Consider the following 15,426-nt stretch of genomic DNA (forward strand, 5'->3'; position numbering starts at 1 on the left):
TGCAAAACAGTTTACAAAGTGCTTGCAGCACAAGTTAATCAGTTGTAGACAACCTCTGAAGCGAGTCAACATAGTGTTTCAAGTCAGGGATTTCACTTATAGCCATCAGCGCTGAATTTAGACTCATACAGAGATACTTAGTTGCGTATTTCTGTCTAAACTGTTTACATTTACTGCTCCTGTTCGTTGATGAATTGATGATTTACTTTCATCAGTTGAAGAGATTTGCAGGTGTCTCTTGCATTATGGGCACATTTATGTCCCAGGGGTTGATTTTTATTAAAATCAACAGATTTAGTCTGCTATTTTTTATTTTTTTTTGCTATTTATTTGTATAGATTTTATTGTATTTTTCTTGTCCGAAATCTAAACCTTAAATCTTAACACATGAAAATCCATATTAAAAATTTAAATGATCTAATAATGATAATCCAAACTAATTTATATTACTATGTATATACATTTTTAGCACGTTTTTTACACATCTTTCTCTCTGTATATTTAGTTATGAAGTTCAAAATTTCATATTTAATTTAATGTATTTACCGTTGCTTAATTATAATTAATTGTGAAAATGATTAGCCATTTCAGAGTGAACACTCTTTTTACACCAATATAATATATAAAATATATAAATATATATTAAGGTAAGATTGAGTCTTAACAGAGGCATATTAATAAGGCATATTAAATGTATTAATTTATTAGTTTAGCAGTCACTATATTTAAGTGACTTGAATGAGAATAATGAGAGTAATGCAAGCAGAATCAATCAAATGCATGGAGTTGTTCTTATATAAATATGACCTTAAACTTGATCACCACAAGTTTACTGGTGCCTGTCATAATTTTCACTTGGATTCAAAAATTTGTCTGCCTGTCAAATACCATGAACTCAAGTGTGAATATGTTTGAGTCAATACGATGAAGAGAAAGATAAGAGCCTTTAACCGTGCTTCCACTTTCTATGTGCAAGAAATTTCAGGCCGCAATATTTCTCTTTCTAAAACACAAGGCTCATTCCAATTATGATGACTTATGATTATCTTACTGGTAACGATGGGACGCAATCATTGCCAAAACAGCCAAAATAGAAACTATGCCGATTTCATTGAATTCGCTGAATTTACAGAATGTGGGGTATATTTTGTGGCGAGACTTCGCTTTCTTGACTCAAAGTTTGTATTGTGGTGTAACGCAAGTCTATTTTCATTTTACCGAAACGGCATTTCTGTAGATAACCAGGAGACCCTCATTAAATTCACGCCAAATGTATGATTCTGTCACACCCACAAAACCCCTATAGTTGCACTGGACCCATTCTATGGCTTGATCTTGTTTATCTTTTGTAGGACCTAAAATTACTACATTTAAACTATTCTGGTGAAAGGCTGAACGAACCATGCTATTCAGATGAAGATGAGGTTTATCTCAAACTGTTACCTTTAGAGTGTGCAGACACCACTGTCATCATCATTCAAAGCGATTGTGGTACATTCCCTAGCACACAGAAATAAAAATGCAGAACCAGAGCACTGCTATGATATTTGCATTGACAGCTGAGCATGCAAACTTTCAGATTTGAATGCAAACTGCAGTGTGTGGTTGAGTGTTGGCGGGTGTTGAAGGGCAGGCCACGTCTGAGAGAGTCAAGCGTCCTGTCGAGTGAAGTGTGAAAGGAGATTAGACTAAACAGATCATAGTCTTATCGGTGAGGTATTACTGAATTACTGTTACGTATACATGTATGGATTACTATTATTTCTGGTTGATGAGTGAGCATGCTGCTCTCCCTAAGAAATACATTGACAATTTTAAAGAATCTAAATTAAATTTTAATGAGATTTTAATGAGACTTGTCTTATTATCCAGATGATATTTCTGAAATTCCGTCTCTGAATATATTCCAGCAGTATTGCTGAGGAAGAAAAAGAGAGTTCATTAAACACACATTGGCCCATTGGGGTATGTTTTCACACAACATGGGGTAAGTAGACACATTGGGAACCTACTATTAAACAGCCAAGTGTAGATTTCCATAGCAAGTTAAAATAAAATAAATACATAATTAAAACATGTAAAACTGGTAAAAAGTAACACAGAAAAACATAAATTTGTTGTTTTTGTTGTTATTAATAAATACACATTTAAGACACGAGTCAAACTGAAAATTATTCATTTAATTTTTGTTAAAATCTCCCTTTGTATATTGTTGACCCTAGCCTTCAAGGAATTTTTTATTTTTTTTACTCCATCCAAAATGTAGTTTGGCAGTCACTCGCTCACCAATGGAGAATGCAATTTTATGGATAGAGGACTCATATTTTAGCTGAACGCAACAGTGTGAGGTTAAAAATGATGGATTTGTTTATTACAAATATGCATGTTGATTAGTAGTTGACTATTTAGATGCTTTTATCAGATGTTTGAACTCTCATTCTGATGGCACCCATTCACTGCAGAGGACCCATTACTGTTGTTCAGATGAAGAAACAAACTCATCTACATCTTGGAAGACCTTAGGGTGAGTGAATTTGAGCAAATTAAAATTTTTGGGATGAATTAGCCTCTTTTAATATACGTCAATTCAGTGTTTACCTAAAATAATAAATATGAAAGTACTGACATTTATAGTTTGCTGCATAGAAGTATTCTTCATCAAGAATGATTCTAATTTAAGAATATTGTGTTTAACATAAACATCAAACCACTGTGACAGAAAACACATTTATATAATTGGACTTTCTCTTACTAAATAAATATATATATATATAAATTATATATATATATATATATATATATATATATATATATATATATATATATATATATATATATATATATAAAACAACTGAGTGCTTACACTAATATATTTCAGTGAAATGCCATTTCATTCTCCTCTGTGTAGTTTTTACAGTAAATTGGTCCACAGCATGTCCTTCGGCCCACAGCTGGTTGAATGAATCAAATAAAGGATTTAATTGTATTATTTGTAACATTGATTGCTTAAATTTAAAGACTGCAGCAGACACAAAGAGGACAGTGTCCAGGCCTTAATAAACAGTCATGCAACATATGATGAATAATCCCAGTTATTACACTGTTTGCACAATAAGGCAAATACAGCCGATGTGAGGAAGAGATATTGCCTGAGTGCTGGCTGAGACTGCCATACATGGGCAAATTTCAGTGACTCTGTGTAAGTGTGTGTGTGTGTGTGCTGCCGGCTGGAATTTCGCCCTCTGACGTCACTGCCTGTTACTCTTCCAGATTTGGGAAAAAGAAGTTTCACTTTAAGTGGGGATTTGAAACTCTGTGATTCTTAGAAAGCGAGGTAAGAGAAATATTAAAGCTTTCTAGGGGAAACGCCGATCGCAGGCCTGGTATAAAGCAGCGTTGTTTTAGCGCTGGAGCTCTACAGCTTGAACTATATTTGACAACTATATGTTCTTCTGTGAGAGATTCGTGCCGTGCCATTGAAATGGAGGGCGTGGGATTGCTAGAAAAGAGGGGGGCGAACTTTGTTTTGTGTTTTTAGCCCGCAGCCGAAACATTTGAGCGAACGTATAGAAGGTGTCGGCGCGCTTTGAATACGATTAGTAGATACTTGTTGCATATGAACTTCAGAAACTGATCGTGTTGTTATTCCGAAACATTCTTTCACTGTTTTGTTTCTTTTGAAGAATGCGGAAGTAAATAGGCTGGAGGATTGTATTGCCTAGAGACGTGGCTTCTGCTTACAAGAGCAACAGATATGAAATATTAGTGCTTTGCGATGTTAAATTCATATATCAGTGCGATGCTGTACAATTTATACCGGAGTTTAGTAATTCATTCCGTTTTCCGGTTAATACAGGGAATGCTTTAATGTTACAGTGACTTGTGATCTTTTCTATTGAAAGGTAGATAAATGTATGTAGCTCTGGGAGGCAAATGTGTTTGCCTTATACAGATGCTGAGCATTCAATGTATACATTTATGATGAAACAACATTTGATTACTTAAAATGCTTTTATTTGAAATTTCTGATAGTGTTAACAAAGAGAAACACTTGTGAAAAATGTATATTCTTTAAATTAACCATTTCCTTCGTTCATGACATTATGCATTTACTATTTGGCTATATACACAGGCTATTAAAGTATTGACAACAGGTGATTTTTATTTAAAGGTATAAGTGATGATGCATTTTTAATAAAATGAAATTAAATGCAACATGGAACACATGGCATATACATACACACACACACACACACACACACACACACACATATATATATATATATATATATAGGTATGAGGTAATTTGAGTGCAGGCTGAAGCAGAAATGCACTTGATGGTTAGAAAATCATTCTTGATGATTTGAGCCTGTTGTATCTACTTGTAAACCACAATGTGGAGGTGGTTAAGATGCGCTCTGTATTGACAGGTTGTAGACAGTCTTGTGGCTGTCGTTGAATATGCAATTTGTTTTGAGTTGTGAACTTTATAACTGCCTTTTGAAGTCAGACTTCAGCTAACTAACTCTACAGTGATAATATGGCTTGTTTTGTCAGCGTGGCTCTGTTATTTCTGGGTTTAATTGCTGAAATGGATTGTGTTTCTATTTACTTTCAATAGTTACCTTTTGATAAAGCATGAATCCAGTGCTGTAACTTAAGCATTCAGTCCAATATAAAAGTCTGTTCTCTATTGTGTGTGCAGCTAATAGTAAGAACACAATTAATCTCTCCTGAAAGACATTTTGTTGTAAGAAAAGCACATATCTCCATTTCAAGTCAACCAAAATGTCTAGAATACAGATATTGTTCATCTTAAAAGTAGCTAAGTGCTAAAATATTTATTTGTTTCCTTACAAAGATGACATTCAGAATTCTACTTTGATATGAATCTCTAATCAATAACATCAAGGCCTCCCAGCCATCAAACTGAATATCTTTGCCTCCCCCCACCCCCCCAAAAAAGTTTTAACTCCAAACTACATCTCAGGAATTCAAAAAGAGGACATGTCTGACAGGCTAGTGATGCTTAAAGTTAAAAGATGAATCCTTCCTTTGAGCCTAGTGTTCCATGCTCACTCCTTTGACTGTCGTTTTGCCATTAGCACAGACTTTCTATGAATATTGACTTCATGCCGTATTACTGTAGGTTACTGTTGGATCAAAAAGTGTTGTGCCTCTTTTCTGTTGCTTCGGAGACTCTGTGATCAGGTGCTGTTTGGAACAAGAGTGACAACTGAAAGTTATAAATACACAAAGAAAACAATTATAGTAAACATATAATATGGATTAATGCAACAGTTAATACATGAACAATTTGGTCCACCAGTTGAATCAAGACCACCTACACTCCAATGCAACAACAGTGACTGAATGATTTATTAATGTACGTTTAATCTAATAATTTAGCATAATTTGAGTAAATATTTTTAATAGCTAATATTTACACCAAGCACCACACATTTAGAATGTTACAAAAGGGTTCTATTTAAAATAAATACTGTTTATTTGAACTTTTTATTCATCAAAGAATCCAGAAAAAAAGTATCACAGTTTTCAAATAAATATTAAGCACCACCGATAATGAAAAATGTTCTTGAGCACCAAATCAGCATATTGGAATGATTTCTGAGGAATGTGACACTGGAGACTTTATGTATTTACTTTAAGCAATGGCTGCTGAAAATTCCCCTTATGTTAGTTTTTTTTTTGGCATCAGACAATATTGGATATTTGATGCTCATTTCCATTTATTTTTCCATTTAGATGACAGTTTCTGTAATTTAGCACATTTAATATTTAATAACACAAATTAATGTTTAGTAAATCTCAAAATGATTATCCATTTGTATTACTTTAAGTTTTAATGTTGTGATGCCTATATTTACTTTTAGCTTTTAAAACTATTACTTTAATTTTTTGTTTTATTTTTATTTTTTTAAATAGAAATTTTTAAAATAGATGTTTATCTGTACATTTTGAATATCAGTTAATTGTCATTACTGGCTTATCAGTATCAGCCAGAATTCTATATTGATTTATCCATATTTTTTTTTTTTTTTTTACTATTTTCGTTTGCAGAGCATAAATAACTGAAATAACTCGCCATATTTTGTCTGAAAAACCGGCTACCGAATTTGAACTGTTGTACACAAGCAATAGCCCAGTCCTGCATTTCAGCACGGCTGTGATTAACTACGGCCTTGTGTCTACAGCCGAATACGATTAGATTTTGCTTAAATTAGTCTGACATTAATGCATTTCATCTGAAACTCATGTACGCTGAATTCGCTCGATGAACAAGTTTTAAACAAAGCTGTAATTTGCGATGTGTTTCAGTATTGGATGACAAATTCAGGAGTCTGATAAAACAGCTGCACCTTGGCTCTATTTTTCACTGTTGCACTCCAGTTTCTAAGAGTTAGTGAGGACAGATCTGTGTACTTTTAGTACACAGTAGACAGGCATGCAGGATGAGAGGTGGATGAATGAGCGTACAGTAAGTCTGTCCTTTAGGATGTGGTGTGGAACAGGCTCCGGACCGCGAGACGGATGATGTAGCGGCCGCTCGTGAGGTTATGATTTACAGCAGACTTCTGCTCATTTCTCACTGCATTCATTGACACAGCAGTATAAGGAACGCTGCCCGACTTAAAGTTCAGCTGCACTGTGACTTTGATCTTCCTCTGAACTCTGGGTAATCAAGCTTCCTCACATTCCCTTCAAGTGCTCGCAAGGAGAAAGACAGATTGCCACATTAGCATACAAGGCTAAGAAGACACCTACAGCCATAAAAAGGAAACTCAGTGTTTTAGCCACTGATAGAAAGAGGAAGGAGCGAGCAGATAAGAGGAAGGACAGCTGAGACGTGTTCACACGCATTTAGAAACATGAGCGTTGTATGCTTATTACCATGGCAGGACAGGCTTTCTCGATTTATGTGGATTAAACGCCGTTCCTCTTGTCCTAGTTGTGATTGATGAAGTGTTTCGTAGCACTATCTCTCTCGTTTTCCAGAACCTTCAATTTTCCTTAGGTCCACTGTCTGTTGACTACCAAATAAGAATGTATTGCCTGTATCCGCCCTTTTGTAGTGCTCTTAGTCACAGCAGGTATTGCCTTGACTCTAGGCAAGGGTTTTGTCTTTTGGAAAAGCGTTTTATTAAATTTGAAGGTTTTAAGGTGTAATTTGGACTGCAGTCATGATCAGTACTAGTCAGTAGGGCTTCATGATATTGGAAAAAAAAAAAAACTGACATTGCGATATATGTGGAAAAAATACAGGAATTTTCACCAGATTGAACAGCTATATTTAGAAAGAATTAATATTTGTAGTTAGTAAGGGTGATTTCAACACCGTTTTTAAAATTGTTTTTCTTTTACTCTGCATGATTTGGGAAAAATATGAAAAATTTGGGTGTTTATTCTTGGGTTACCCTTTTCAAGAACCAACACAAACCTTTTTCAGTGTTTTGCTGTTTTGTTGTGACAACATCATGTTATTATTATAATTATTATTATATTAACTAGAAAACAGATTTTTGAAATTTGTGAATCAATTCAAATGCTAGAACACTGAGTGCTAGAAGAGTGAATCGTGGTTCATATGAGAGTCGACCCCCCCCCCCCCCCTATATTTTTAATAAATCACAGCCTTTGAAATTTGACAATTGCACAAAGATGTATCGCGATAACAATTTCATTATATTGTGCAGCCCTACTAGTTAGTTACTTTATCTAGATGTTTTTATATATTTTTTGCTGCCAGTGGTTTGATTTTTCAATGCAAGAACATAACTTAAATTGCCCCTGACAAATGTTTATAATCAGTAATTTATAATATAAATAATAATAAATAATCAGTAGTTTATAATAAGTATAATTATATAAAGCTTCCAATTAAGAATGATTAGGTCATATCAACTCGTTGTTCTGACAACTTAGTGACTTGATTTTAAAAATATGTAGTTTTGCCTATCCCTTACAACGGATAAGTGCTTGTCTACACTTGTGTTGAAGCTGTGCAAAACTCTCTGACCTGCTATAATTAGCTCTTGAGGTGCAGCAAGATAATGAAAAAACTTTATGAAATAGGTCTATTCATGGCAATATTACAGACATACAGAATACAAAAATCTAATTTGCAATAAGCATTTTGGTCTTGTTTTGCATTAAGAATATCTAAACAAAAAAAATTAATTTGCTTCTCAAGAATGTTTAGACCAGGGGTGTCAAACTCAATTCCTGGAGGGCCACAGCCCTGCAGAGTTCAGCTCCAACCCTAATTAAACACACCTGATCCAGCTAATCAAGTCCTTCAGGCTCAATTGAAAACTACATGGTTTGTGAGTTGGAGCAGGGTTGGAACTAAACTCTGCAGAGCTGCGGCCCTCCAGGAACCGAGTTTGACACCCCTGGTTTAGACAAAAATACTGATTAAGAAAAGGTTTTGTTGCAGTTCATGCCAGGCTCTCTTTTCTTTGCCGTTGTAGTGTGTGCTTCTTTGTAGTTGGAGTCTCAGACATCCTGAGCTGTTGAAAAAAAAAACTATTAAAAGCAGAGTTTGTTAGCACAATCTTAGGAGTGATGATCTTCTAGCTGTTGTGATTCATCCAGCTCAGATATTTGGATGCATGTGATGTTCCTTGGAAAGGCAGTGGCATTTGCAAATTATTAAGATCTTGTATTAGTCATCAAGTAATATAAGCTTTTCTATGGCTGATCTAGAGGACAGTATAATATATAAAGTCCATATAAAAGCATATTTAATTGATAAAAATGGTGGAAGTTTATTTATTTATTTTTTTAACACATGTATGTGATTTTGTTCAGTATTTTAGTCTTGTTTTCCATTACAAATACCCAAACATTCTTAAAACAAGATACATTTGCTTCTCAAATAAATTTTGACCAAAATACTGATTAAGAAAATTACATGTAAGTTTTTATACAAAATGAAATACAGGATATTTGTACTTTGTAGTTAGTCGACCAAGCAGGCATGACTAATGGCAGATGCTGATTATCTCAAATGACCGTATATTGCCTGAAGTATCAGTCTGCCACTATGTTGTATCAGCAAAGAATCACATCACATTTTAGAAAGGGATATATCATGAAAATATGCTCAATTGTGGGTTGGGCCAGCCAGCGCTCCTCTGAGGGAGTGCAGGGCCAGAGTTAATTAGGCATCTTTAATCACCTGAAGTCACTCTCTCTGACACCGTTTAACCCCCTTGTAAATGGGTTATTATTACTTCTAAAATCCTCTCTGTGGATTCAGGCATGAAAGGGCTATTTTAGCTCTGCTAAGTGAAACCCTGTTGAAATGCACAAGAACCTGTCCCCCTCTAGTAATAAAGAAATACTAGCCTCCTCTGTTCTAACCATCATTTGATTTGTGTGGAATTGGTAAAGACTTCTGTTTTGTGCAAACAATTCTCAAGATTAGACATTCAGGGCCTGAATATGTTTTAATTAAATTTTGCTATCTTTATGATTATATTATCACGGAGCTCTGCTCTTTACGGGAGGCAATCAGTGAGATTAATTTCACGATTTGAGGAATACATGCTGTGTTTATTCGTCTATGAATGTAATGTCTATTTTGTGGTTTTCAAATTAAGCTCTGCATGGCGATGCTGTTTGGCTGGAAACATCTGCACATGAGTGACCAGAAGCCAATTATGTGTTAATGTGTTGACTGCTTTATAGGGCCAAATCTGGTCTTGTCTTGTTGTACCTTATTAACCAAACTCTCAGCTACAGCTTTTCAGCAGAAAAACAAGTCAACATTCTCAGAAAATACTCTGCTCTTTTAAACAGGATGCTGTATTTTTCCCAAATAGCTGGTAATTATAATAATCATCACACTAGATGGAAACAGGTTTACTCACAGGTCTAATAATAATGATCCCTGTCAGAAAATGAAGCACTGTTTGGTTCAGGAAAATGGGCTTTTGATGTGAAATAGATACACAGTTTTTAGGCTTTCGAGTGTGGCAGTACCGCTTCGATGATGTGGATGAAGCACTTGAGGCTCTCGGGCGTTATGACAGTCTGGGGTTGTACGTTTAATATAGGCCTTTACATGCATAACTGTTCATGTCTGTGCACTCATTCCGAACCACTATATGCTCTTCAGTGTGCTTATGTTTTGTGAGTCTCAGTGTGCATGCCCTTTGGTGAGTATTGACCCATATTAAGGTTGATCTCTTGCTTACAGAAAGCTATTGTGGCACAGAAGGATGTTCTCAAAAGGTGATAAAGGAATACGGGTAATTTGCTTTTGGTTTATGAAAAGCTATAGAAATAGGCTTCCTGGGTGCTTCAATTGATTGAGTGCCACCCTGATTTCCATGTTTGGTCAGTCCCTGCACTCTGTTCTGTGGAAGAGCGGAGAACAACCATTCTATTCCATTGCTTAGTGTGCAGACTAAACAAAAGAGTGATTCCATGCTGACATATCTAAAAGGGATAGTTTATCACTTACCTTCATTTCACAAACAGAAAAGTGGACTCTAACAAGAAAATCTGTCATATTTTGACTCTAAATGTTTTCCAATAATTATAAGAAGGCACTAGCATTCCCACAACCCTACATGCGATTTGGATGGATAAATAGATAATCGGTTAAAAAAATATTGTTTGTTTTATATAATTAATAATTATAATTATTTTTTTGCACTTTTTAAAAAATGATTTATTTATAGATTTTTTTTTTGCATTGGGACAATGTCATTGCAATCACGTAACAAAGTGGATGCTAGTTTAAACTGTCAAGTGCCAGGAAACACAAAAAGCAGTTAAAAGTAAGAAAAATTATTTAAAGATTATTTAAAGTTGTAAATGAAACAAAGATTGCTGGATTGTTTTATCTTTAGAGATTATTGGAGTATTCAGTCTTTACTTCAAAATGTTACATTTTATTCAGTCTATTACTTGTCATTTTATTGTAATTATTATGTGCACATATGCCTGATGAAGGTCAGTGGACCGAAACGTTGCTTGTGAAAATATAATATTTAGCAAGTATTGATAGTGTGCGGGATTTCATCTTTTTATCATTTTGATTCGACAGTGTTGTTGGACTATTTTTCCCACGCACCTATCGTTTTTTTCAGGTGTGCTGAGTTTGTGTTGATTGATATTGGAATTATTTGTGAAATTTAATAGCAACTGTGAAAATTATTTCTAAGTAAATAATATACACATTTTTTTTCAGTCTAGTCTTCTGAAGCTTTTTGTATGGATCAGACAGAGATTTTCACTCAGTGTTTCACTTAATATAGTAAAAAAACATTTTTATTGATTGAACGTTCATGTATTCTTGTACGTTTACTCTACATATTTTGTGGTGGTGTGTGGCATGCATTGATAAAATAGGTGTATTACAACAAATATTATGTTTCTTATGTGTTTGTTTGGGTCAGTGGCATAATGCTCTCGAGGGTCTTGTGGTTCAGTTTTTGTTGTCCTCTCTGAAGACATTCAAGAGTACTTTTAGATACTGTGGTTTGTTTTATTCTTAGAGACCATTGAGTGTGCTTGCCCCCCTCTTAAATAACTCCCAGCAATTACCATTGTTATTCTGCAAATGGTACGAACCACAGACTTGGCTTCTATGTGCCTCTGGCCAGTGAAAAATAGTGGCATTCCAGACCAAAAAAGCAAGCTGAATAAAATTTTGCCCCCAATCTTTCGCCTATTTTTATTTCCATATTTGGAAATGTTTACCTCCTCATGACTCCACAGTGCAGCAGGAAGAAGCACTATGAGTCATTTTAACAGCATAAGGGCCTGGCTGTGGGTCCTCCTCACTGAGGGCTTCTCTATAGTTCATAGACAAACGGGATGCTGTAAGTATCCTCTTCTCTTCTCTTCTATTCTATTCTATATAAGTTGTGGCTGTATTTGGACATGTTAACCTTGCTGCAATCCTGTGGCACATTGCTCTACCCTTTTATAATCGCAGTTGTGCTCTTCACAGCGGAACTATAGCTTAAAACAAATAATGAATAGGCAGTTATAGACAGGCTGCTGTTTATGGCCTTCATTTTCTTTTTGAGTGAATTGGGAGCCATCTGACATTTTCCTGGAGGTTTTGAATTACTTGTGTATTTATTCATTCATACAATTATTTAAAGTTGTACAGCTGATATAGAGTGGTAGAATTAATGTAAAGTGGCTTGTACTTTGCACAACATGTGTGGCTGGGCTTTATTTTAATCTGTGAGTTTAAAGAACAACCTTCAGTAGGTTTAGAAACACTTCATCAGTCTGTATACATATACATGTCCTTCCTTTCTGTCGAAAAAGGCTGCATTGTCATTGAAATGCAAAATAAGGTATTTCATTGTGATGTGTGCTCTTTATTGTGCTATGGTTTGTAGGTATGTGACTCTTTTCTTTGTTTGGTAGTATTTGCTGAGGAGATATATTTGTGGAATGTTACTCAAGGTGTGAAGAACTACTGACAAGTGAGCTCTATTGCCTTTAAAGGAAAACTTGAAAAATCACAAATATGTGGTTGCGGGACAGTTTATTTGCATTAAGCAAGAATGAATTTGTTCAGGCAGGTCAGTGTGTTTCTTTAACCACATTCTATAGGTCACTATTCTATTGGGGTCTCAAGCTCAGACTTCCTGGGGACTGATAGCAGGTGCTGCTGTTTGGCAGGGTCCAGTGGAGCAGAACAAATAAAGGTGTTTTTACTATCATGAATTAGAGCTAAATACAGTTATTATGCATGGACATAGCTTTTTTCTGAGTGGGGCGTCTCATCTCCCTCATGCCTAACATACTGCTCTGCATGTTTAGTGGAGTAATGACGCATGAGATTGTAATTCCTTCCTTGAGAGCTGTATTTTTCTGCTTGAACATTAAGCAGGCACCCATTAAGAGACCAGAAACATCACAATCTGGTTTTAAAATATTGGTTAGAAGTAAAAAAAACAAAAACAAAAAAGGAATAATAATAAATTAATTTTATATTTTGTATGTAATGCACACACACACGTATATGTGACCCTGGACCACAAAAACAGTCATAAGTAGCACGGGCAGCCTATATTTGTAGCAATAGCCAAAAATACATTGTATGGGTCAAAATTATTATGCCAAAAATCATTAGGATATTAAGTAAAGGTATTTTGTAAATTTCCTACCATAAATATATTAAAACCTAATTTTTGATTTGTAATATGCATTGCTAAGGACTTCATTTGGCTTTTTTTTCATCAGCTTTAAAGGCAATTTTCTCAATATTTAGATTTTTTTTTTGCACCTTCAGATTCCAGATTAGTTGTATCTCGGCAAAATATCCTATCTTAACAAACCATACATCAATGGAAAGCGTATTTATTCAGCTTTCAGATGCTGTATAAATCTCAATTTTGAAAAATTGACCCTTATGACTGGTTTTGTGGTCCAGGGTCACATATAAAACCATAAAACATTAAAAAAAAAAAAAAAAAAAAACCTTTAGGCAGTTTATTATCATTTATTATTTTCATTTTGCAAGGAGCTGTCTGGGGTTTTCCTGCACTTTTTTTTTTTTTTGTCAAAAGCTGTTAAATCCTGGAGGTTAGAAGGGTTTTTCCATTATTTTCCAGGCAGGGAGGAGAATATCTTGTGCCAAAATGTTGGGTTATCTTTGTAAAAAAAAAAAGCATAGTGTCACCACATCTGAAATAGTACATACAGAGTCTTACCAGTTTTACTCCTTAACCCTCTGGAATTTTACCTTAAGTTGGTGAAGTAGATCTACCTGCACTTGTTTAATAGGAATATCTTTAGTCTAAGTACACTACATCCCACCACCTTTATTCTTGACCGCTAGTAAACCAACAATTTAGCTGTTTACACCTTCACATTCCTCTGGAACCGCACCATAGCAGTGGCAGGGAAAGGTAGACCTTAATGGGATTTTCCATAGCCGTGAGGTGCGATATACTCGACTTTAATGATAGAACTGTGTGATAATCTCATTACTTTTCGCTCAACAGTACTGAAGGGTCTTCATATCCAGTGCTGGTTGGCTTCAGGCAAAGTTAAATGTAAACTCTTCTACACTTGTCTTAATTCAGTTTGGAGCCAGTGCAAACAGCAGCTGGAGCACTTAGCATCAGTCAAAACATTTTACTATTCATGAAATATCACTCTGTTTTATGTGAACTAACAAAGTCTTTGTTAACTTTTGTTTTATTTATTCATCCCCCAAAGGTGTGATGACTCATCTTGTTAGGTGATAGTTAACACTTGAATTTTGTTTTAAATTAATCAGAGGGCAGTAACAAGTGCTTCCATTAAACGACATGTTGGATTGCTAACTTTTCCTTTTAAAAGGCCAGGGGATTTGTTTTAAAAGTAGACCGGAACCTCCCTCGTAATGAACTGTCTTGTTGTTTAGCTCTTATATTACGAGAAATTAATAATTTTTCTTTTGTAACACACTGAAATATGGTAGCACTGCTGTGAGAATTCTCCACCTCGTCTTTAAAAACTGGATTAAGATTTTAATCTATGTACACTCGCTTCTCAGCGCTGGCCTTTGTTTCCTAACATATTCTTGTCTCCAGTTTGAGAAATTTCTGGTGTTTGTTTTCGTATAAGCGTTGTCAATCTGAGAGAATATCATGACAACATATAAACTTCAGGATTGATTAATGAGCGCAATTAGAAGCCTGGGCAGATTGCAAGAAAGTGAAGTTAAGTAAGTGGATGATTATCTGTTTATAAAAAGATTCACACTGAGGGTTTGATTGCATTCTATTTTTGCATGCAATTCCTCTGAGTTTTATGATTGAAGGTTAAGACTTCTTTGATGAAAGCATCGGCAGGATAGTTTTCTTTACGGTGATGCCAGTGTCCTTATTTTTATTTGGGGTCAATGAAATATGCCTAAAAATTTTGGAGTTTGAATTTTACAGTTCATCCCCTGAGAATATATTTAGTTTTTAAGAATCAAATGAATTTAAATGATGAATTAAATGAAGAATCAGATGAAATTTGGCAATGTTTTATTATTTTGGATGTTATACGTATTGCAATAGTTTGGAAATGAAAAGACCAATCTGGTGCTTAAAGGTTAAAGCTGTGTTGTGTTTGACAATAGCATTCTACCTACACTAAACTCTACCTTAGAACTAACCAATAGTGTTAACAACCCCCCCCCCCAACCCCCCCTCCCCCACACACATAAATACAATGCATTTGCTGAAGCAACTATGCCATTTGAGCCGGCTTCTATAAGCCTTTGAGCTCTTTTATCATGACTTGTGTTACATGGGACTCCCACCCAAGCACATCAAATGACAAGTGCAGTGTTGTACCAGGTGAGCTACTGAGCAGGTTTACTATCAGAAAAGTTATATGAAACTGATGATGTGATGCAAACATCAAAATTTATAAGATTACTAATAATGG

At 35.0% G+C, this 15,426-nt stretch overlaps 1 protein-coding gene across 4 annotated transcripts in view; it reads left to right on the forward strand.

Moving 5' to 3' along the window:
- The first annotated feature begins 3,171 nt into the window (after window positions 1-3,171).
- lpp (LIM domain containing preferred translocation partner in lipoma) overlaps window positions 3,172-15,426 on the forward strand; it is a 232,146-nt gene continuing 219,891 nt past the window's right edge. For 2 of the 4 annotated variants that reach the window (XM_079431836.1, XM_079431834.1), the window contains exon 1: window positions 3,172-3,334. The gene's annotated coding sequence lies outside the window, so the exon portion shown is untranslated. Of the gene's footprint in view, window positions 3,335-11,770; window positions 11,859-15,426 lie in introns of those variants that run through there. The other 2 variants (XM_079431835.1, XM_079431837.1) reach the window with 2 other exon arrangements.

The sequence above is a fragment of the Barbus barbus genome, assembly GCF_936440315.1.
Source record: "Barbus barbus genome assembly, chromosome: 13".
In the NCBI taxonomy this organism is placed as follows: domain Eukaryota; kingdom Metazoa; phylum Chordata; class Actinopteri; order Cypriniformes; family Cyprinidae; genus Barbus; species Barbus barbus.